Source organism: Cyclopterus lumpus, chromosome 17 (genome assembly GCF_009769545.1).
Source record: "Cyclopterus lumpus isolate fCycLum1 chromosome 17, fCycLum1.pri, whole genome shotgun sequence".
Taxonomy (NCBI): Eukaryota; Metazoa; Chordata; class Actinopteri; order Perciformes; family Cyclopteridae; genus Cyclopterus; species Cyclopterus lumpus.
In genome coordinates, this window is record NC_046982.1 from 17,573,271 (window position 1) to 17,584,356 (window position 11,086).

The window sequence follows — 11,086 nt, forward strand, 5'->3', positions numbered from 1 at the left end:
GCACTTCAACTGAAGTGTCCAATTAAATCCCTGAGAGCTTTCTCTTATTTTCCTCGGGAGGGCTCATTTCTTTTCACCCTCGACTGCAATTACACTTACACCGAACGCAACCTAAGGCATCTCTTCCTGAATAGATGTGTTATCAGCAGCAGGTAGCTGGAGGTCCATAACCAATTATTCCTTTGCATTCCCTTATAAATGAGACTTTGATGTATGATTCATTATCTTTATTTACACTAATATGGTGCACGCTGTAAACAATTGTTTAACTTTTTCTCCCCTATTTTTGTTCAATCTTCTTTTTATGTATTGATTATAATCAGAATGAATTAGATGTAACTAGCTTAGATATTGATATGGAATTAGACCTTATCCTCCTAATATAGAAATATAAATTAATAGAGAAATCGCTTCTTTAAAATATTCATATATATATCTTTGTCGGATTAAATAGTCGTTAACCCTCTTAGCCAAGATTACAGGACAAGGCCATTTTCAAGAAAACAGAAAAACCGAGGACATTTTCAATGATGATTATATTTAAAGTGTAAATCTCTTGCTCTGAAGGTTGTTTCCTTTTTTTTTTTGTCACTGCGTTGTGTATGTGAAGATAAGCTGGAGGTGAGATACAAGCTGGACAGCGGCAGAGACGCCGAAGTGTTGAGGAGCCGAGTGAAGAGCCTGGCCGACGGACGGCTGCACAGCGTCACCGTCAGGAGGCTGAGCGACTCCGTGTCCTTGCAGGTGACAACCATCATGCTTCGGTTTGGTCTCCACAGCTGCACGCGGTGCTCGGCCGTGAGCATTAACTTGGGTTGTCTGAGCTAATTGGCAGGAAACAGTGTGACACGTGGAGTTTGGCGAGAGCCGGGAGACCCAACCCCACATTGAATGTGTTGCGCATGTGAATCAATGAGCTAAAAGACGCTTAATAATCTCTTTAAAGCTGCAGAGTTGGAAGTTAATTGCTAGTGTTTCACATTATTAATTATTTGGAGTTAGTCTTTGTTTTGCTCTATTGCCATGAATGTGTTTACGCTCCAGCCTTCACGTCTGGGTGCTACAAAGGAGACGTTGTAATTAGTCGGAAAATACATTGTTTAACACTTACAAGTCAAAGATGTAGACGTAAAAATTCTTAATGTCACTCGGCCCATTCCCATGCGAAAGAAGGACTGACATCAGCCGACAGTAAGTGAACAAGTGGTTGACGAGCAATTTATTTCCATTCAATCGGTCTCTGTCTGCTTCCAGCTGCATTGCGGTGTGTATTAAACATGTGTAAAAGCAAATCAGAGGCACTTAAAGAGAAGCCGTCTGTTTGTCTGTCGTAAAAACGCAGCTGCCGCTTAACCTTTTTCAATGTTTGCCGAATGAGGCTCCGATCCCAAGGGCAAATGCAAGGACACGCATACAGATGCATACAGATGCACACAGATGCACACACAGGCAGTCCCATCTACTCGCAGTGTGTGTGTACGATGACACGGCATTGTGATATTCATCTATATGAGAAAGCCCCCCCACCGTCTGCACTTTACGACACATTGTGAGAGCTCCACGTGAAATATGAAGCATTGAACTCGTGTATCTGGATCTTCTGAATGTCTTATCTTGTTAACAACGGCCTCTCGTGATGTATGAGGTTGACTTCATCTAACCAGGAGCCTCGGTGTATAATTATCAGCACCCAGAGATAGAAGAACAAGGTGACCGCGTCTCGCATGGGTGCAGCGGCCTGTGTTGAGAGGCTGTGTTGAAATATGAAGTGCAGTTCCCAACATACTAATTAATTATATACTGAGAAACATGCTCTAAAGGCATATGGGGACGATTTAGTCTGGAGAAAGATATCTCAACAAGTATTTACAACAGATTAACACCACATTGGGTGTGTTTTGGTCCCCGAAAACATACATCTTAATGTCCGTGGAGGACATCTACACACATGGGACGTATCGACTGCCACGAGTCATCCCGGTGAGACATTTACAAATGCAAAATTTAGGAAAACAATTGTTCCCTTTCAGATCGACCAAAACCCCAGAGAGGACTTCAACCTGACATCCGACAGAGAATTCAACGCCGTCAAGTCGCTGGTGTTGGGCCGAGTGCACGGTAAGTCAGACACAATGTCTTTTTAATAGGAGACCATTAGGACTTACACTTATTTTCGACAGCTTTAAAGTGATAGCTTTTGTTGTTTTGAAGTGTCGATGGCGGTCGGCATGATGATGATGATGATGATGATGATGATGGCTCCAGTTTGGAGAGGTGGACCGGAATACCAGAATAGGAGCAAAGCCATGTGTGGGGGGGGGGCAGCAGCAACACGTAGTTCAGACACCTAAAAGAAAGTTTAAGTGTACGCTATTAATTAAAATATTTAAACCGCTTTATCTTTCGGTCAGACAGACTTTTCCGATGAGGACACTGAACTTAAAGTTGAAACTTGTATTATTATTTTAACCCAAACCATGCACAACCTTTTCCTGAGCCTAACCCAGCAGGCCTGTTGCCTAATGCTACGGCCTCGCTCCCGTGTGCCCGTGCTCCTGTCCATCTGCTGTCAGTAAAACACTGACTGTGTATAAGTACCGCAAAATGTTTGACTTTATCTGACACTGGAATATTTAGAGAAACATACTTCCAAATGGGAATATTATTAAAGTCATCTGAAGAAGTTGGAGGCAACATTTTAAGAGCTCTTTTACCATGAAGGTTAGTTTGTATTGAAATAAATCAGGTAATTATTCAGTGTTCATGGGGTAGTAATTGGCTCCGTCGTGGCTTATTCATGTTCTCTTTGAGCGGCTGGAGATGGACTGAGATATGAGCTGCTGAAGACACGAGTCGCTGAGAGGCCACAGGCTGTCGATTTAAAGGGAAACACGCAGGCTTTTAAAAACAAGCTTTCATCGGAGGAATTCGACATGTAGTGTCAATAGAAAATGAGCCAAAATCCATCTAGAAGTGTTCTGATTAGGATTTCTGTGTTTGGTTTGTGGCATTTTACTAGAAAGGAAGCATGCTGCCGCGTGTTCGTGTTGTGTGACACTCAAGTTTTACTTATTCATCTAGTCATGTTTTTCGAAGACTTCAGAAGATTTTCATTGAATTGCACACATCCATGCATGAATAGGTGTTATTTAGATATTCTTTATATTAATATTTTTCTAGTATTTCTTCGCTGCTGCTGCGGAGACATGTCAATTCTTGCAGTCTGGGACATTATTAAAACACGTCAGTCGTAATTAGCAGCTTTATTTCACAATATCGGGCATCGGTTTCTGTCTTTTGAACACACGTGTCTGCAAACTCCACAGAGAAGGACCAGTGGGGATCGAACCCCGGCCCCTCTTGCTGTGAGGCGACCCACAAATCTATTGTTAACTGATCTAAATCAAATACGCACACCACCTATCTCCTGGAGTAACAAATACGTTGTCTGCACGATCTTTCCTCTGGATGTTGTGACTCAGCTCGGTGTGTTTTAACCTCGTGGTGTCGGCATGTGACCGGTCCTCCCCTCTGTCACACCAGAGGAGGCAAAGAGTCAGATCAGCATCAGAGGAGCAGCAGGAAAGTGGATTTTTCTGTTGTTTCCTGCCAACGCCGTCATCCATCAGCCTCACTAATGGACCCAGAAGGAATACAGAGGGGAGGGGGGGCTTGTTTACTGCTGCTCTCATCAACATACAGATGTGTCACCTCTCAGTCATCTGAACTCAACGATGCAGCTGGTTACCGCGGTAACGTTGGCTCTCACAGCTGCTGTTAAGGAGTGAAGGTGAAGGATGAAGGGATTTAACTCAATAGAGGGGACACATGAGGTGAGAGTGCACATCTGTCTGGAGGAGTGATAGACGCAGAGTTGAAGCTGAACCATTGACAGTCTGTCTGCTGCATTGAGCGTGTGTGTGTGTGTGTGTGTGTGTGTGTGTGTGTGTGCGCCTGCTAATCATTCGAGTCAATGTGCTGCCACTATTGTCCCGCTCTGATAACAGGGGAATGTGAGGCAGAGTCAATGAGGCTGTCGGTGTATTTCGTGATTTTGTGTGCCTCTAAACGAAAGGTTAAAAGTTCAATCGCTAGTATAGATGAATTAAATCTTATTTACGAGCTCTTTCTTTAAAACTCGGGGGTGGGGTTCCAGTTCCTTAACCTTTGCTCCGAAAAACACATTGCAAATTTATTCTCTTTTTAAGAGGGCGACTGTGGCTCAGTGGTTAGCAGGTTCGTCCTTCAATCACAGCATCGGCGGTTCCATCCCACCCATGTCGATGTGTCCTTGAGCAAGACACATGAGCCCCGAAGAGCTGTGTGGATGAATGTAAGTCACTTTGGATAAAAGCCTCAGCTAAATGAAATGGGGAAAAAACTTCTCATCTGCCTCTCGGCAATAAAGTAAATATTTTATTTCCCAAAAGGACAAACTATCCTGTGAAAATATTCTTTTGTCTTTTGGCCCACGAGGCATAATTGACATTTAAAAAAAGGTCAGAATATCCCATTTTAGGATGATTAAATGGTGTTTTGCGGTTTAATCATCGTCAGGAGCCATTTGCTTTGCGTTATTATGTCAAGTGTCTCCCTCTTCTGTCTCCAGGGTCCGATGAGGTGGATCCAGAGCTGTCCCGGCTGGCGTCTCTCGGTTTCACCGGTTGTCTCTCCGTGGTCCACTTTAACTCCATCAGCCCTCTGAAAGCCGCTCTGCTCCACCCGCACACCAGCCCCGTGGTCATCTCGGGGCCTTTAGTCCAGTCCAGCTGCGGCTCCTCGGCTTCGGCCAATCCCCACGCAGCAGAGGACACACACCACCTGTCAGGTAGGAAGGGGAGGAGTCAGGTTTGGTTTTACTGGACACACATTTAATGTACTATTGATTTATAGTGTGAGTGGAGCTTTGGGTTTAACAGCTTGTGAGGAATTAAAAAATGTGTCCTTTAGCTTCAACCTTTGCGTTGGGGAGAGTCGTCAAGAGGATTACGATGATGTTATATTATTTTTACTATATAGGTTACTTTTTCTGTTCTGGGATACTTCCATTCTTCCCCCTCGGCAGACTTTTCCTTTAGACTCGGTAGTCAAACCTATTCTCGCCCTTCAGGCCACAAACAAGGCTGGACTAACAGACAACTGCTTCCCAGGTTCACTGTGTGTCGGTCGGTTTCTGGTAATTAAATTAATTGTCTTTATCTTCGGGACTTTGCACAACTTAACTACATTATCCACTAGCGTGGGTTGTCCCTGTCAAAGCCTAGTTTCTAGACAACTACATACCCGTAGGCGTCACTTTGGTTCAGGCAACAACACTAATTGGTTAGATTCAGTAAAAGATTGTGCTTTGGGTTAAAATAAGCAACGTAACTTAGAAATAAGTAGACGCTGCCTCCTGGTTTCACACCTGGGGTCTCCTGGGTGAACATCCTGGGTTTTTTTCACCCACCATAGAATCGTCAAGCCATATGCTTTTCTCTTGTCTTCTAATTTTTTCGATCTCTAAGCTACAAGTCTGACAAAAATAAAATGAGTTGTTCAGCTTTACCCATTGACAATGTGTGCATAGAAATCTGTGAGTGTGCTGCTACCGCCCCCCTTTCTGTTTCTGCGTGCATCTATTCTTGGTCGGAGCTGCTGTTTCAAACTGGGTAATGGGCTCATTAAGTACGTACACCTCGTTGAGGAGCATCACCACATTGTGCTTGATGAGATAATTAATTTGGGCCACAGTGGGGAGTTTCCAGTGTCGTTCCTCTGGTCTCGTTTTCATCCAGCTCCATGTTGCTTTAATGGAGTCCTTTGGAGAGCCGCCGCTGCAACTCCCCGTCGGCTCTGAGTGATGGCGCTCTGATGTCGTCTCTTTGTCTCTCTTTCCTCTTCTCACTTTCCTTCCACATCTGCTTGCTGTTATTTTATTCTAACTCCCGGCGCCCTTTTCCCTCTCTCTCTCTCTCTCTCTCTCTCTCTCTCTCTTCTACCTTTCATTTCCTCTACCTTTCTCCTTCTCTGCTGTAGACCAGTCTGGTTCGGTGGGTTCGGGTCAACCTTTAGTCAACGCCATCAGGACTGACTCGGCTCTGATTGGAGGTACTGGAACCTGTTTCACCTTTTTTTTCCTTCTTTTCACTGTTTTTGGACTTCTTTTAACTATCAGAGTCAGAGATTATGCTCAATATTTCATTGATGAGCAATAATCTTCTGAAAGACAGCAAAGGTGCTGTGATGGGACAAAGAAATCCATCAAAAAAGTTAAACGTTTTAGATAATTGTTGCGCCCAGTCGGATTGATTAAAAGTGTCAGAAGTCATTGAAAAGTGTCCATTAAATCTCCGTGACTGTGTCTCAGTGCACAAAGAACAGCGGAAGTAATTAAACCCGCCGCTGAAATGACTTGCTGGTGGAGAAACTTCCACGCCGTTATCTTCAAATGCAAAACCAAAGCAATATAGTGCGAAATTGATTTTGTCCGTATTTTTTTGAAAATTGCAATTAAATGAAACTTTCTTCCGGATAATGAAATGTGCTGAACAGAAAGGTTCAGCCGAGTCTGAGTGTACGTGAAATTATGCTCACTGTGCGCTGAAGTTTAGATTAGTAGGACGAACCCGGGCTCAGACACCCGGGGGAGATGGAGATGGGCAGAAATATAATAACGGCAGCTTCGCAAAAGCCATGTGACCAAAGTCCACCGCGATACATTTATTCCCCAGAAAGTCAGCATGTCAGTCGGCAAGCAGCATTCAGAGACACGAGCACACATCAAAATGCTATTTTAATTAATACATCTAAAAAGTAATACATCTAAAACTGATAGTCCATTTATTAGCAAAAACTAGTATATAATGTTCGTAACTATGTTGTCCTCAACTGAAAAAATACTCAGCCTTACATCATGTTCTAAATGGGAATTTATACTCCAGGTGAGTATTAATTTGTGAAACCAAGTAATGTACGTTGACATGAGACAAAAACAAGAAACAACAAGAAAACCCTTTTTGTCATCTCACCTGGCAAAACTTTTCTTACCTTCCCCTCATAGCTTAGATATATTTATGACTTAAATAATTCCTTTAAATTGACCTGATTGTGGCTATAGCTGTACTTTTAGGAGAGTGATCACTACTGTTTAGCCTTAGCTTAGCACAATGACTCCAGCTGTGTACACGCAGTGTCTCGTTAGGCAACTTCTTAGGCCTGGACTTCTTGGGGGGTCATGGGGTCACAGCCTGCCCATCAAGAAGAGTTCACACTCTAAACTCACAGATTATGAGTCGTTGGAAAGTGCTTTTTGTTTGATGGATTTTGGCTCGCTTTTCCCCTAGCGCCTTCAGAGTAGGTGCTAAATTAAGCTAAACACCTGACCTGACATGTCTTCTCATCTAGCTTCTGGTAAGATATGAAACAAACATATTTCCAAATATGTCTGAATATGTCAGAGGGAATGTCCTCTGCCTTGCAGGCGTCATAGCAGTGGTGATCTTTGTGATCGTGGCCGGCCTGGCGATAACCGCCAGATTCCTGTACCGCAGAAAAGAGACGTACAGAAACCAGGAAGTGAAGGGAGTCCAACGGGAGGACAGCCAAGACTTGCCTTTCAACAACCGGACGGACTCCCAGAACGCCTCCACTGGAAACCCAAAGGAGTACTTCATCTGACTGGAGGCGGTCCGGCCTCGCCTCAGGACCGCTTTAACGCTGCACTCAGAGACTTCGATGGAGAATGTGGCTCCACGGTAGATGGAAAGAGAAGGAAAAAAAAGAAAGACAAAGGAACAATACACACATTTTTTTTTTTCTCTTCACTGTACATATTGTATATATTGATACAACCAGTGCTGGACTTATACGGTGTTGATATCCTTTTAAATATTTAGTGAAGTGAAGTCTACGTATATGGAAAGGTTGCAAATACTCTTGTGATTTTAATGGTTTGGAGTATTCAAACACAGCTTTATTTCAGTTAATCAGGGTGCCTAAACATCGTGACTGGACTCGTTTGGTTGATGTCACTTGACCTGTAATTTAGGCCCACAGGAAGCAACAACTTGTCACTCCTGTGCTTGGCCAGTGGCCGCGCAGTTCAAACTCTGTCGCTCTGCACGTGACCCGCTAGCAGCAGATTTTGGACGTGTCAGGGACGCGTGTGGGTTTCCAAACGTTGCATGCATGGTGTCCTTTCAAAATAAACTTCCCCTCTACACAGGAAGTCAGGTTTCAGTAACAAAATCTCCCCACCTCTATCTCGCTCACGTCGGTTCCTCTGAAGGTCTACTAATGACACGCTGTGGGTTCGCAGACGAGTAGACTTCTATCAGATTCAGGTGTTTGGTGCTTCGTTTGCTGTCTTTTCGTAGCGCGCAGTGCTTCTGGGGAGGAGCAGTGTGTCCTCGTTAGAGGCTGCAGAGCCTTCAGAGCTCCATTTAAGGAGGGATTTGCCTTTGCAGCCCGCCAACATCCACCAGGTAATTGTTGACAGTCGGCACATGAATTAAACTGGTTTTCTTTTTCTCCGGCGTGCTCCCACAGAATGTTGGCGTTAACAAGTTGCGTCTTTTTCGAAGTCGACATAGACTGACCCCCAATCACCACCACGAGCACATTTCTTATTGTTTGGGGGCAGCTACTCCTCTCCCAGCCCTCTAAACGTCTCTGAAGAGTAAAGCTTTTAACGCTGACATCGGCGCAGACATCTACAGCACCGGCGGCTGTCTGTCACCTCCTGCACTGCACGCAGAGACAGTTAATGTCCTTTTTGAAATGCTAATCCGCTTCGGTCTGACAGGTGGATTGTGACTCGATGGAAAGCAAAGAGATGATCAGAGTGAGGCTAATACCAACACTTGAAATCCCTCCCCCACGTCCCCATGTGTTAATTCAACTCATGTGTAAAGAGCTGCTGCAGATCGAGAGGGAGGGCGAGAGCAGAAAGAGCGCCGACAGCATCTGTTTCTCAAACACACACCAGCGAATCTCTGCAAGACCCCAAAGCGCAGATGGGATTTTAATGACAAAAAGTTGCGAAATACTTCAAAGTGCATTATTCATCTCTTTCCGTTGTGTTTTCTTTTTTTCCCACCCCTGAATCACAAAACCGCTGAAGCCGCACGTTGTTGTCTTTGCCACATCCTCGATAGTCCGTTCCATGCTGATGACCGCGGTGCGGGAACCCAACAGGTGACCTTGGCAGCCAGAAGAACCTGAGGACTGAGCGCAGCTGGAGGACGCTGCAAAAATAACTTGTTTATCAAGATCCAGAGAGTAACATTGAATTTCTTCTTTTTTTTTCCGAAGACATCCGCTGAGAACAAGGTGCAACATTAGCGACGAGTCACGGTGATGTGTGCAAACAAGCGAGGAAGAGTGTTTGACCTTCGGGCTCAGTGCCGTGTCACTGCGAACAACAACTTTTTGTTGTGCTGTCAAACCGTTTTCAGGCAAGAAAAAAAAAGTATACCGCGAAGGTTTTTCATTCACTCGTGCTATCGGAAAACACATTTTTTGGGGTTAATCTCACATTTAGAAGATAATGCAACACAATTTAATGAATCTGCATATCTTCATGAAATATTTGGTTCTTCAGGCTTGGTGACGTACAAAGTCCTCACGTGGCTATTTTGTAGATTATTTTTGACTGGTGAGCTAATGGCTACCACCTAGCATTAGCTACCACCGAGACATTAGCCATTAGCCATTAGCTAGCCAGTCATAACAGTCGTCTAAGCGTCTTTCTATTTCTTTTTCTATGTGCCGGGCATTTTATTCCCCAGACATCATCAATAACAGAGTTTCTGAGGGGGAAATTGTTACCGTATTTCTACCTTCAACTCTAAGCTATTTCCTTTTCTATCAATAAATTTAAAAAGAAAAAAAGTTTATAATAAAACGTATAATAAATTGTCCCGAATAACAAGTATATTCTGTGTGGTTGATATATGCAGCTTTATAGAGCTCCATTACTGCCACACCGCCGCACTGTGTGATTTTCATTTGCACGAACATCGTGGAGTTTATTTTGAGTCAATCCCACTAACACCTCCCAGAGTAACAAATGTGCACTAATCCGCTGCTGAAAATAGTCCCCAACATGTTTACTCCTGTTTGAGGAATGTTTTGCTAAAAACTGATCAAATGTAACTTAATGTGACCTTCTTTTATATCTAATATTTACATGTTAAGTAGTGACCAATGGTTTTTGATAACACATTGTTAAATTTGCTCTTTTCATGAGGTTTGTTAACAACAAGGTAAAAAAAAAAAAAGGAGTGTTTATTTTTTTGACAGTTTACTTCCTCTCCGACAACGCATCGGTTTGTTCAGTGTAACTGTAGTGTTGGTGAATAAGTGGTGTTGTGACATGCCATATAAATATCCAGATTTTGTTATCAACAAAATTCCTGTTTGATGAAAATGAAAAGTGATGGCATTCTTTGTTTAGTTTGTTCTTCCCCCAAAAGATCATGTTTTGTAGCTGGAGATTTAATTTCTGCTTTACAGATGATTCACCAGAAGAATAAATGTTAACAATCCAAATGTGCTCGTCAACCAATTTGTTCCTACATTTACGTTTTCACAAAGACGGAAAGCTGACGTGTGTCAACACAACAAAAAATGGAAGGAAATTACCATTCAAAACCGCTGAGCTCTTTTGTTTCTTCTTCTTAAATAAAGACGACGCGCGGCCAAGACTTCCCCCTCTCAACAAACCAGGACAATTTACATACATTTACATCTTATATTTGCTCCTTCAAACCGCGTCGGTGTGGGAGGAAACGCATCCATCAGCCGCACTGACGTTTCTGTCCGTTACCGCACTGCAGGCCACAGAGGAGGTAAATATGTAAAGCTGTGAAGCTTCCGGGAGCAGAGGGCATCGAAGGGATTCTCTGCCAGGAGCCACTTAGCCTCCCTAGGCCTGTTTAAACGCTCAAGACGCCCGACATGATTCAACCGCCTCGGATCAGTGATCCCGGTTTGATTCATTTAAATCTCCCCTTCAGTTGTTGTGTTCAAAGACCAGATGTGAAGATCCTCAGCCAGCATCATCGGCGATGCCAAAAACGTACGGCAGCGTCGACTAATCTTC

The 11,086-nt window shown here is 43.7% G+C and overlaps 1 pseudogene; it reads left to right on the top strand.

Annotated features, from left to right (window-relative positions):
* The window catches only part of LOC117746380, a 144,657-nt pseudogene extending 136,998 nt beyond the window's left edge, over positions 1 to 7,659 (top strand).
* Positions 7,660 to 11,086: the final 3,427 nt, after the last annotated feature.